Source organism: Mesocricetus auratus, unplaced genomic scaffold (genome assembly GCF_017639785.1).
Source record: "Mesocricetus auratus isolate SY011 unplaced genomic scaffold, BCM_Maur_2.0 Super-Scaffold_100041, whole genome shotgun sequence".
Taxonomy (NCBI): Eukaryota; Metazoa; Chordata; class Mammalia; order Rodentia; family Cricetidae; genus Mesocricetus; species Mesocricetus auratus.
Genome location: NW_024429218.1, coordinates 7,312,338 through 7,326,160, shown reverse-complemented (window position 1 = coordinate 7,326,160; position 13,823 = coordinate 7,312,338).

The following is a 13,823-nucleotide window of genomic DNA, read 5'->3' as shown; positions in this document are numbered from 1 at the left end:
TTAGAAAATAAATAGGCTTCTAAGCGCTAATAATAAAATAAATAAACATAATATAACAAATATTACATATTTATTATATTATGGACAATACAATCAAACAGAAGGAAAAGAGTCCAAGAGAAGATACAAGAATCAGATATTTACACGCTCAGGAATCCCATAAAAATACTGAGTTGGAAGCCATGGTATGTATGCAGAGGATGTGGAGCAGACCAGTGCAGGCCAGTGCAGGCCCTGCGTGCTGCTCGGTCTCTGTGAGCTCCTTTGAGCTTTGATCATGTGGATTTAGAGGGCCTTGTTTTCTTGATGTCCCCCATCCCCTTTATCTTACGCTTTCTGCAGGGTTCCCTGAGCTCTGAGGGGATGGTTTGATGAAGACATCCCATTTAGGGCTCAGTGGTGCAAGGTCTTTCACTCTCTGCATAATGTCTGGTGGTGGGTCTCTGTATTTGTTCTCCTCTGCTGCAGGAAGGGGGTTCTTTGATGTTGGCTGAGCAATGTAGTGGTCTATGAGTATAGCGGAATGTCATTAGGAGTAGTTTTTAGTTGCTGTTTTTTTTCTCATTTGTTTTGTCTATGTTTTTGTTTTAGGACAGTAGTATTTGGTTTAACCCTACAGCTTTGGGCTATTTAGTCTCAGGTTGTTGTGCATGGGTTTCATCTTGCAGAATGGGCCTAAGTCAAATCATATATTGACTGGTCACTCACATAAGCTTTGTGGTACCATTTCCTTAGTGTGTCTTGCAGGCAGGATAGTATAGTAGATAGAGTGTTTCTGTCTGAGTCTGCTTAGGTTTCTCTGTTGGTAGTGTGCAACATACACTCTTATATCAAGAGGCTAGCGTGTCGGGGTGCGAGCTCTATGTGGGTGTCAGCTCAATTTCTTCAGGTTCAATGAGTTGTGTAGCTGTTGTCTTTACCAATGGAACCTTGCTGTCAGTTTGGCAACATCTGGGTTTTTGAGGGTTTCAATGGGACCTTTTGGTCAACAACTCAGTTAGATGTAATCCAGTCCCAGAACTGGAAGTTTCATTTGGTAACAAAAGGTGGCCATTTGGCATTCTGTATCCCCCATTATTTGGCCATTGCAGTTAGATTGCCTTCATTTGTGTATATATTTTAGGGAACTTCTACTGTATTAGGTCACATACTTACCCTCAAGTGGCCTTTGGTTTTAGCTGTCTCTCCCCAAGTTTCTTCCCTTATCCTCCCTCTACTCTCTTTCTCCCCTCTTGATCCTTAAGATTCAGCCCCCACACCCATCCATAATTATCTGTTCTAATTCCCTTTCCTATCAAGATCTTTCTGCCCCCTCAACCTCAGTCCCTTGCTCTAATTTCTGCGGTTCACTGGATTATAACTTGGTTTTCATTGACTTAACATCCACATATAAGTGAATACATACTATATGTTTAATTCTGGGTCTGAGATTCCTCAAAGTAATATTCTGTTGTATAAATGTACCACATTTTCTTTATATATTCGTCTGTTGAGGGGGATGCAGGTCGTTCCCGATTTCTGGCTATCATGAATAGAGCGGCAATGAACATGGTTGGACAAGTATCTCTATGGTAGGATGAAGAGTCCTTTGGGTATGTGACCAAGAGTGGTACAGCCGGATCTTTAGGTGGACCGAGTCCCATCTTTCTGAGGAACAGCTACAGTGATTTCAATAGTGTACACGTTTGCACTCCCACCAGAAATGGAAGAGGGCTCCCCTTATTTTACATCCTCACCAGCATGAGCTGTCACTTGTGTTACTGGTCTTAGTCATTCTGACAGGTGTAGGATGAAATCTCAAGGTAGTTTTGATTTGCATTTTTCTGACGACTAAGCATGTTGAGCATTTCTTTAAGTGTTTCTCAGCCATTTGAGTTTCCTCTTTGAGAATTCTCTGCTTAGATCTGTACCTCATTTTTAAACTGGTTTGTTTTCTTGATATCCAGGTTTTTTTGCGCTTTTTTTGTTTGGGTATTTGCCCTCTATCATATGTGTAACTGATATTTTTTTCCAATTCTATAGGCTACTAGTTAGTCTGAATGATGATGTCCTTTGCTTTACAGAAGCTCCTTAATTTCATGAGGTCCCACTTATTAATGCTGTTCTTAGTGTCTGCACTAAGTACTCTGTTCAGAAAGCCTTCACCTGTGTCAGTGAGTTCAAGGCAACTTCTATCCATGTATTTGGTTTTATATTGAAGTCTTTGATCCATTTGGAGCTTAATTTCATGAAGGGTGATAAGCATGGATCTATTTGGGTTCTTGGACATACAGACATCAAGTTTGACCAGCTCCATTTATTGAAGATGCTGTCTTTTTTTCAGTATGTATTTTTGATTTCTTTATCAAAAATCAGGTGTCCACAGATTTGAGAATTTATGTCTGGGTCTTCAGTTCGATTCCATTGATCAACATGTCTGTTTCTGTGGGAATACTGTGCTGTTTTTATTACTTCAGTTCTGTAGTACAACTTGAAATCAGGGATAGTTCTTTTGTTATTCAGGATTGCTTTAGCTATCCATTTGTGTGTGTGTGTGTGTGTGTGTGTGTGTGTGGGTTTCCATATGAAACTAAGAATTGCCCTTTAAAGATCTGTGAAAAATTGTGTTGAAATTTTGATGGGGATTTTATTGAATCTGCATATTGCTTTTGGTAAGTTGGCCATTTTTACTATTCTAATCTTACCAATCCATGAACACAGGAGATCTTTCCATCTTCTAATATCTTCTTCCTTTAATATATTAAAGTTTTTATTAAACAAATCTTTCACTTGTTAATTAGGGTTATCCCAAGAGATTTTTATATTATTTGAGGCTGTTGTAAAAGGCATCATTTCCCTGATTTCTTTCCAGTCCATTTTTCGTGTGTGTGTGTGTGTGTGTGTGTGTGTGTGTGTGTGTGTGTTAGGTATACTGATTTTTGTGAGTTAATTTTGTATTCAGCTACTTTGTTGAAAGTGTTTATCAGCTGTAGGAGTTCCCCAGAAAAAAATTTAGGGTCACTTATGTATACTATAATATCATCTATAAATAGTGATACTTGACTTCTTTTCAATTTGTTTCCCCTTGATTTTTTTTAGTGTCCTATTGCTCTTAGGTAGAACTTCAAGTACTGTGTGAATAGGTATGGAAAGTGGACAGCCCTGTCTTGTCCCTGATCTTAGTGGTATTGCTTTGAGCTTCTTTCATTGACGTTGTTTATGGGCTTGTTGTAAACTGCCTTTATTATGTTGAGGTATGCCCCTTGTATCCCTAATCTCTTCAGGAATTTTATCATGAAGGGGTGTGGGATTTTGTCAAAGGCCTTTCTGTATCTAATGAGGTGATCAATGTGGCTTTTTTCTTTCAGTTTGTTTATATGGTGGATTACATTTATTAATTTGTGTAGGTTGAACCATTCCTGCATGTCTGGGATGGAGCCTACTTGGTCATGTAGGGTGATCTTTTTAATGTGTAAGTGTCTTATTGAGAATTTTTACATCTATGTTAACATGGGAAATTAACTTATAATTCTCTTTGTTGGGTTTTCATGTGGTAATCATGGTCTCATAAAATTAATTGAACAATGGTCCTTCTGTTTCTATTTTGTAATAATTTGAGAAGTATTGGCATCAACTTTTCCTTGAAATTTGATAGAATTCTGAGCTAAAACCATCTGGCCCTTCAGTTTTTTTGGTTGAGAGATTTTAATGATTGCTTCTATTTCACTAGAGGGTTATAGCCTCCAGTTTAAATTGCTCAGTTTCATGAAGTATTTGTGCTAACAAAACAAAAAATCATAAATCAAGATGTCTGTAAAATGCATTGGTGGAGACATGAAGTAGGTAGGCTATAGCCAAGTGGGCATCTCTACTGTAGTCCTCAGTTAGCTTTGAGCTAACCTTTGGGTCAGTGGACGCTGGATGTTTGCTTGTACATCCCCATTACCCAATAGTCACAAGCACATCAGGTCACACACACAGAGATGGGTGAGACATGGCTTTTAGAGAGGCAAAGATAGTTGGAGATAATTTCGGCCCCCAGCCTGTAAAATTCCCACTCTCTAAGGCTAATCAGCCTTGTACAATGATTGACACAGATACTTTTTTCTTGGAAATTTTAGCTCATACATTATTTTGTGGCTTAAAAAATTCATTCTACAAAGTTGGTCATTAGCCTCACTGTTCTTCCACCAAAGATGTTTCTATTTCAGATTATTTCTTATTTTATGTGTGTATTTGTGGGTCTGTGCTGGTTAGGATTTTGCCAGCTTCACACAGATTTGGTCATCTGAGGAGAGGGAATCTCAACTGAGAAAAATGCCTGCATCAGATTGGCCTGTAGGCAAGTTCGTGGGGCATTCCCTTGATTGATGGTTGATGCAGGAGAGCCCAGCCCACTTTGGGTGCTGCGACCCCTGGGAAGGTGGTCCTGGGCTGTATGAAAGCAAGTTGAGTGAACCATGGAGAGTTGGCTCTGCTCCCGCTTGAGGTCATGACCCAACTTCCGTCAGTGATGGATATGTGTGAGTCAAATAAACCCTTTCTTTCCCCAGTCGCCTTTGCCAGAGCCTGAATACATAGGAAGCCACAAGGCACAGGGGCCTCTGGAAGTAAAGCTACAGGGGGTTGTGAATCAGCAGATGTGGGTGCTGCAAACCAAACCTGGGTCTTCTGTAAGCGAGAAAGTGCTCTTAACCACGAGCAATCCCATCAGCCCCTATACTGTGTAGGCTTAATACCTGTTTTTAAGGTTTTCTTTTTGCTTTTGAGTTTCATATGTTTGGTTGTGATGTGTCTGCAGGTAATTTTCAAGATTTGTTAGCTTCATAAATATGTATGCTGACATTTTTTTAAAATTTGACTTTTCAAATATTTCCAAGTGTTGCCTTCCTCTCTTCCTGGTATTTCAATTATGAGCAAGTGCACTGAGGTGTTTTCCCCTATGCTTTTTTCTTCATTATGTTTCGTTGGCCACTAATGACCACTAGTAAGTATATTTACTGTGTCAAGACTGCTAGAAACCTGTGTGATGAGTTCTTTGATTCTCATACTGAATATTCTAAACTCACAATGCACATTTGGTCCTACAGTCTTTAGATCAAAGCTGAGATTCTATTTATTTCCATGTTAATGTGTCTTCTATTCTTATCTCTCTAGCTTACTACTTATTCAAAGTCTTTATTGTCTCTGTTATCTAGATATCTGAAGTTCACTTTGTATTTGACTTATTCATTTTCACTATGGAAAAGTGTGCATAGCATACTATTCAGATTAAAATACTGAGAGCAGTGCCTACTATACCTGCTCAGGCGCCGAATATTAAGTATAAAGTCCCAGTAGCCTTCTTAAATCTGTCTCTAAGTGTAGAGTTGACATTAAGCACATTGGCAATATCGTATGCTTAATTTTAGCAGTCTTGGTCATTTGCCCTATTTCCCACCCCTTTGCATGACCAGTACGGTTTCCTCACTTGCTGACGTCAGAGTCTGCATTAAGGAAGTGACTCACCGGGCCTTATCCAGTCTCCCTCTCATCAGAGGGTTTTCATTTGCTTTTCTGCTTCTGCCACTCAGCCTCATCGGCCTCCTCCAGACTCAGTGCGCGGCCTGTGGTGAGAACAGGCCTGAGGTTGGGCCCTCTCTCCCAATCTTACACGCTAACCCTGGGCACCCACCAAACGACAGTCTCCCTCCCATCCTGAGACCCCACTTCTGTAGCATTCCCCAGTTCACAATCTTTTTATGTCCCATGAAAAATATCACCAAAAAAAAAAGGTTCCCCTGGGGGGGGGATCTCCCTCTGTGTGACTGCATCTCTGAGTTTATGCATATGAATGCACATGGGCATGCAGGCACACAGGCATGGACACACACACACACACACACACACACACACACACATCACATGGCATGGTTAGGGTACCAATGAGGAATATTCCAGAAGATATTGGTACCCTCTGTTTCCTCAGTATGTCAATTTCAGAAGAGTAGTTTTATTTATGTGTCAAGATGATGAATGGCAAATAGCTGGCAGTCATTTTGAATGACAGATTCTGCTTAAAAACGAGCCCAAAGGGGTTGAACACATTTCATTAAGTACTCAAACTATAGCTCTTAAGGCTTTCTGGTTTTCCTTTCTTGACTGTAGTTTCGGGGAGGGGCAGAAACTGTTGGCTTAGGTGACCACAAATGTAAGTGCCCGTGCTCAGGCCCTGAGATCCAGCTGAGCTTAAGATAGGGGGTTGGTTAGTGTTCTAATTACGATGGGGAGTACTTATGCTGTTTTCTGTTGACCCCGTCACTCGCATTTCTGACAAGGACATTGCATTGGTGAAAAGGCATTCCTTCCTAACCACATTTACTTAGTCTCATGGGCGATACCCATCCCTCATGATTTCATGTACTGCTCCCAGAGCGTGCGGTAGAGCTAAGATGGGAATCCAGGCAGCCTGTCAGTAGGGCCCATTACACCACATGAATGAAAAAAGTCATTTAGCGTTCTCTGGAGCAGGAGCTTTGTGTCTTGGAGCCCAAGGCAACAATGTACCTTTCGGAGGAGTGACAGTGACTCACTGTGGCTGGGGGCAGAAGGAGAAGTGAGAGTTGGTCTGAGATATGACTGAATGTGTCATCTATGCTGCTTTACACCATGTCAGGATTTGAGGGCCCATCTCCCAGCAATGGAAAGCCACTGAAACCGGAGGGCGGGCTAGACCCACACAAGATGGAGGAGACGTGTTATCAGAGGTGACACTGTTGATAAGGAAAGAGTAAGAAGACCTTAGTGGGAGCTGAAAGGAGAGAGAAGTTCAGTGTTTCAACTAAAGGAGCCATTGTAGAGGAGACTGAACTCGTTAAACAACTTCAGACCTAATACTGAATGCCCTAGTATTAATTGGGTAAGGTTAGGTTCAAATTTTCCAGGTTGCAAAGTACACTTGTAGGGAAAGGCCATGAGTTTACTTCAGACACGTTGCATTTGAGATTTCCTTGAAGCATGTTAGTGAAGGAGGAAGATGGATTACTGTATTTGTTACTTAGAAGAATAATCTAGCCTGGGCTAGACATGCGACTGTCACCCATCACCAGCATGTGGCCTGCACAGGGTGCTTACTACTCTAATGAGCAAGAGTTGTCCCCTCACTGATGAACACGGCTTAGCAGGTCTGTAAGCCTTGTCATAGGAACCAAAGACATGGGACGGCCTTTGTAACAGCAACAAAGAAATCCGTGGTTTCTGTAGCTTCCAGCTGCAGCCTTCTAAAAGATGTCCCATGCCCAGCACCTGTCCCTTATTTGGAAGTACTTTCCTCTTTAGCAACAGATCCCCAGGTCACATACTTTATTATGTGACCAGTACTTCTGAGTCTGGCTGCTCAGCACATACACAGGTGTCCCACGCAAGCAAGCCTGCCTGTTCTCCTTCGGAGCAGCGCAGAAGGGTGCCAGTCAGAAGTTACCCTGCAATGATGATGGTGTTCTCAGATGCAAGGCAGTGATAACCTCCCGCAGTGAACCTGTGGGCTTCCTGACCTTCCTGCTGCCTGTGGACCTTGAGTAGCCTAGCCTGCTGTCCTCCCAGTAATTTGTTGTGGTTGTTTTCTCTAAGAGGCTGTTGTGAAGTGGGTTTGGGGTGCCTGAGACCAAAAGCACCTTCATTTGGATAGGCTTTATGTGTCTACTGCGATGGCCTTTAATCTCAGCACTTGGGAGGCAGAGGCAGGAGGATCTATGTGAGTTTGAGGCCAGCCTGGTCTACAGAGCAAGTGCCAGGACTGGCTCCAAAGCTACACAGAGAAACCCTGCCTTAAAAAAACAAAAAAAAAAAAGTGTCTAATTGGAGAACCATTAACACAAGGAGGCTGGGCTGAATTGACCTGGAACCAAGAAAACTGGAGTTGTCCAACTCCAGGATACAAATGAAGACTGTCTCTACACCACTGGCTGAAGCCACAGAAAGTAATTTGACTTCAAATGGCAAGAAGGGCCTTTTGTGTATGGATATCATGTAAAGATGTTGAGAAAAATCCTAAATGCTCTTCCTGGGCTTGCTACACACTCCCCCAAGTGAGAGGCAAGGCTGTGCTGCCTCTGTCTGATCCACTCTGCTCCTGGTTTCTTTGCTTTTGTTTCTCTCTTACTTTTGAGGGATGGCTTGTTCTCCTGTGCTTTGGTGCAGTCTCGTTGCAGAAACGTGTGGCTCCACCAGAGCACCAGGATTGTTGTCTTATTTCCCCTTCATAGGATTGACAATTCAGACAGCTGACGACCTGCGGGGTAGTGAGGAAACAGAAGAGGTTATCGGAGTAATTTTCTGTCCTTCTTTAGAAGACAAAGATCTCAGAATGAGAAATACTCAAAGGAATCATTTTCAAATAACTGACTTTTTTGTTACTAGTCTCATATCTTATTAGATGATATAATTTAATAAAAAGAGTCCTTGATCCAGACCCCCTGAACATGGGTGTCAGTTAGGAGGCCTGGGCAATCTACGGAGCCTCTGGAAGTGGATCAGTGTTTATCCCTAGTATACGAATGGACTTTGGGAGCTCATTCCACATTGAGGGATACTCTTTCAGCCTAGACACATGGGGGAGGGCCTAGGCCCTGCTCCAAGTGATATGACAGACTTTGAAGATTCCCCCACGGAAGGCCTCACCCTCTCTGGGGAGCAGATAGGGGATTGGTGGGGAACAGGGGAGGAGGGGAGGGAGAGGGAACAGGGATTGACATGTGAAAGAAGTTTGTTTCTAATTTAAATAAAAAATTCACAAAAAATAAAAGGAGAATTGCTTCAGGTTTGAGACTGACCTGGCCAACAAACAGAGGTCCTGGCTCAAAATACTAAACTACATAAATAAACAAAGTTTCTAATGTACTGTATATATATATATATATATGTGTGTGTGTGTGTGTGTGTGTGTGTGTGTACATTGTAATATATATTATACATACATGACCTGTATAAAACTTTGAAGAATGACAGCTCAGTGTCAGATTTATCTATTTATATTTTGTTCATTTGTTAAATGATTCTGCAAAATGTCCCATATCATGAAAAAAAAAATGAAACACACTGGGACTCACAACCCCCCCCCCAAGAGTTATGCTCTTTAGGCACAAGTCGCTGATATAACATCTAGAGGAGAACAAAATTAATGTCTCCAACTGGCATTGTGAACCCTCCAGCAAATAGAATCCACGTTGGCTGGAGGCAGAGGCTCCCTCGAGGCATCAGGGTCGAGAGAGGTGTCTGAGGGTTAACTGTGGAGCGGAGGGACTCAACACAGAATGCTGTTTGAGCTGCTTCTTCCTAGCCAGGCTGTGGTCAGGTGCCCCGTACTGTCTCCTTGAATCCTCCAAGCTACTCTTTTTACTTCGCTGCGTTTGGGCTCTCTTAGCCAACATTGATTTATTTTGTATGTTGCTCTACAACGCTAACCAAGCACAACGGGTACTTCGCCATCTCCGATGAGCATCTCAGAGTTGAGGCACGCCTGGCCACGGATGATTAGACAGCCCAGATCTTGGCTAGGAAGAGGCATCTATCTGGATTGTCTTCAGGCTGGGGGGGGTGTGTGGAGGCGACAGATTAAGTAGCCCCCTGCCCCGTTGTGGTGGTCTTGTTCTGGCTGTTGCTATTTCATCTTGGAACAACATCCAGGAAATGACTATTTGTAGCTGCTGGGAGGCCAGGAGTGCCATGCTTGTGCCGTTGGATGGAAAGGGCTGGTTGGCTCGGCCCACATGGTCTCCTTTCACCAAAGGGCTCTGTACTGAGGACATGCCACATGAGAACTGTTCCAAGGTACGGACTCAGAGATCTCTAGCCCTTCCCACTTTCCACCTGACTGATTTTTTTCCACTTTCTGGAATTGGCATTAAAGAAACAAAGCATATGTAAATATGTTTTTTAAAAATCACCCAATTCCCATGATCTATTGCTTCTGGGAAGCCCGGGAACAGAGAGTTGAATACAAAGAAATAATTTATTCAGGTTCTAATCTGATTTATACATACGCAGCAACTCAGAGTGTGCTTCTCTACGTGGTTAAGGCAAGGCTTCCAGCCTTCTGTCTGTCGTCCCTGCTTTGTAAACTTTACCTGGTTATTATTTGTCTTTAACGCAGGAAAAGGACAACCGTATTTATCCTATGAATTCCCAAACAATGGAAAACTAAGCCTTTAGCAAACACTGTAGCTATGCAACCTTCAGCTGCTAGCTACTGGGTGGCAGACTCATCTAGGCTTGGTGGTACAGGCCTGCAATCAGGACACTTGGGAGGCAACGGAAGGAGGATGGTGAGTTCAAAGTCAGCCTGGGCTGCGAGGGGGAAACCCTGTCTTCCAGAACAAACCAACAAAAATGTCTTTCATTTTTTTCTGCTATAGGAACCATATTTCATATGTAAAAAAAAAACGCCTTTGGGTCTGATAATTGTGTGGTTATTCTCTGCCCATCAAGTGGCAGGACCTTGAACTAATGCACAGGAGCTACTATGCAGCTTGCCAATGTCTACACTTAAAAGATGTTTGTTTTACTTTTAAATAGGAGCCCGCATGTGGGTACGCACATATGCTGCAGATGCCCTTGGAGGTCAGAGTACTGTCTTGGATCTCCTGAAGCTGGGGTTACAAGCATTTGCAAGCTTTCTCCACCCCCTGCTGGACATGGGTGCTGGGAACGGAACCCAGTCCTCTGCAAGAGCAACAAGAGCTCTTTATTGCTGAACTGTCTCTCCAGCCATTGTTTATTTACTATCTTACATTTTAATATGTGTGTGTGTGTGTGTGTGTGTGTGTACCCATACTTGTATGTCACAAAGCATGTCTGCAGGTTCGAGGACAATTCAAAGAACTCACTTCTTGCCTCCTGCATGTGGGTCTCGGGGATGAAGCTCAGGTCCCTGGGCTTGGCCACAGGCTCCTCTCCCCATTGGATGTTCTCATCATCTCTGTTTCAGGGCTGTGGCGATCATCATTAGTTACTTATGACTCGAGTGCTGGAGCCAGACCCAGATCCTCACATACGTCAGTCAAGCACTTACGACTGGACTTCTGGTCCCAGCCCTGATTTTGGTCATCTTTGCTTCTTTTAGCCTCTGGCAAAGAACACCCAAGTTGTAAACTGCCCTGGGACACTGTAACCACATCCAATTAGGCATTTCTCTCAGTTATTTGGCAATTTGGTAATATGTGCTGAAAATATTTGCATTCTCCATGGATGTACTTTTAATTTTTTTTTTTTTCAGTCAGAGTCTCAAAATCTCTGATTGGAGAGAGCACTTTGAGAAAGTGCGTGCAATGAGGTTTTCCTCAGCTTTGATCACTAGAGGTCAGTAAAGTCACGGAGATTATCGCTGTTCTCGTTTCTTCCAGGTTTTTTTTTTTTTTTTTTTTGAGTCAAGGACTGTTTCTGGCCCTCTGCTCCAGTTCAGAGCGTTTACTGGAATATCTCTTTCTGCTTAGACGTAAAGAAGAGTAAATTGTTTGGATTAGTTTTTTTCCCCTAATATTAATATTCCCTGAAACAGACAGTCATCTATCCATGGGACTATTCAAAACAGAAGGGTGTTTCTGGAGAAGTGATTTATTCCCTCCTCTGATACCAAAGGGCCTGTTGGCTGATACCAGCTTACTGTGAATTCTGAGTAATGTTGTTGAGACAGAACCACAGCTCGCCCAGCCCCAGCCCACACCGTTTCAAACGAAACAGCACGGGCCATTTCAAGGAAAAACGTCCTGCCTTTACTGGGAACATGTGTGGGGTAGAAGGGCTTCAACGAGGCAGAACATTGGAGAACACCCCACCCATTGCATCTTTTGAATAACAGACCACACTCCCTTTCGTGGGTTAACGACTCTTCTTCTTTTTCCTCTCTTAAACTCCACGTTCACCCAAAATGATGGAGAGGCAGGAATGATCACAAAACTAGAATGGGTCCTGTAAATATTCAAAGAACAGTCTTTCTTCACTGGGCTGCTCAAACAGAGCTAGAAAAACCATAGTTGTTATGTCAGTGTTCTTAATATACTGACATCCCAGAGAAGGATAGCTCATGCCTCAGGTGAAGATCCCATGCTTAGCCAAGATGCACCATGTGGAATGCGTGTATTCATAGGAGTTAAAACGGCAAAGATGTGCCGTGGTGACCAGTGCTTCAGTTGCCAATAGATAAGCTGATCCCTGGTAGTGAGAGCCAGCCTTTGTTTGCAGTTTCCTAAAGTCCCTTCTCTGTAAGAACCCCAATGCTCAGATAGCTGGCAGCTCCAAGGTTGAGCCTTTCTGACAAGCCACAAACTAAGAGCCTTCAAACCAACATCAACACGACACACATTGCTTTTGAGCTTACTCCTTATGCAATGGATTTGATTTGACTTTGATCTCGGTTAACTTTGAAGTAGCCAAGGTCCCTACTTTCCGTAAGTTTTCTCTACTCTCCCTTAAGTTAATTCAGACAGGCGGGCAAAGAAAAGTCTGAACCTTGAAAGAAGTGAAAAACAGCTAGACACAGTCAGTTATGTATTTCCACTATTTTGTTTAATGTAGCACATTTCTGCAGTTAAAGCTTTTCATGTCAGCAAGTTAGTTATTAAATTGTAAGTGGTGGTCGCATTTTCCATTGCATTGTGGGAGACACATTGCTGAGAACCTGTTGTATGATTCATCTGAAAAAATGCATTTAATTGCACATTGTAGTTAATGGTGTACTAAAAATTATCACTGCAAAGTAGCATGGATAAAGGACACATTTTCCGAGAATTCTGACTTTTGAGAACATATATGTGAAAGTTGGATCTTTCATGCAAGTTCATTGAAGTCAGTATTTGCATTTGTACTTATAAAACTATAGATGCTCACATCTCAAACACTTGTTGATTTTTTTACTTATTATGCTTCAGTTACACTGGGGTATTTTCTTACTGCCCTGAAGAGGGTTGCACTGGATAATGGAGCCCACATATGAATGAATGCACACATGGACATGGGATGTATGTTTGTGTGTGTGAAGCTTGCATCTGAGAAGAGCAACTGCAAAACCTGGCCCTCCCGAGCACCATTTATGTTTTCCACAACGCCTCACCGACATTGTTATGCGTACTGGAAAATGTAGGTTGTGGGGGTACTTTAAAGATGAGGCTTCAGAGATAAAGAGGTGATAGACCAAAAACATGTGTGCCTCTATACTCCTGATCCTCTGTGAAAACTGCGCTTCGAAAGATGAGATACCCACCAGGTGACGAGACTGTGTGCTGTAGATAGCGCTGGGAGCCTGTTAGCAGGCTGGCTTATCAGAAGTCGTCCTTTGATCTTTGAGTCTCAGTATTTTTAGTTGGCATCCTAGAGCTGTGTGCTTACTAGGCAATCTACTGAACCTCTCTGAATTCCAGTTTCATCGTTTCTAAAGTGGAGATAGGACGCCGTGGAAGAGCTGTGGTGAGAATCGGAAAACAATCTCAATGTGAGGCACTCATGTGTTTCCTTCAATGGAAGCTGGTTGTAAACTGCCAAGTATTGAGTCATTATAATATTATTCTGAATCTATATTTTGGATGCAATTATTTCTTCTATAGAAAAAAAACTTCAGTGAACAAAATAGATGGTCTAGAATTGATACAGGAATTCTACTTGTTAATACAAAGCCACATTTATGAGAGTAACCCTTTACCCCCAAAGAGGGGGCAGAAACAGTAATTAACAAAGAACTTAAGTTGGACATTGGAAAGTATCTATTTTTGTTCATTTGGACATTAAGGAACCACCGAGGTAAGAAGAGACACTGAGTTAAGGTTTGAGGTGGGAGAGAAAGGGTAGAAATATTAACTGAACCCAGACTGAGATAC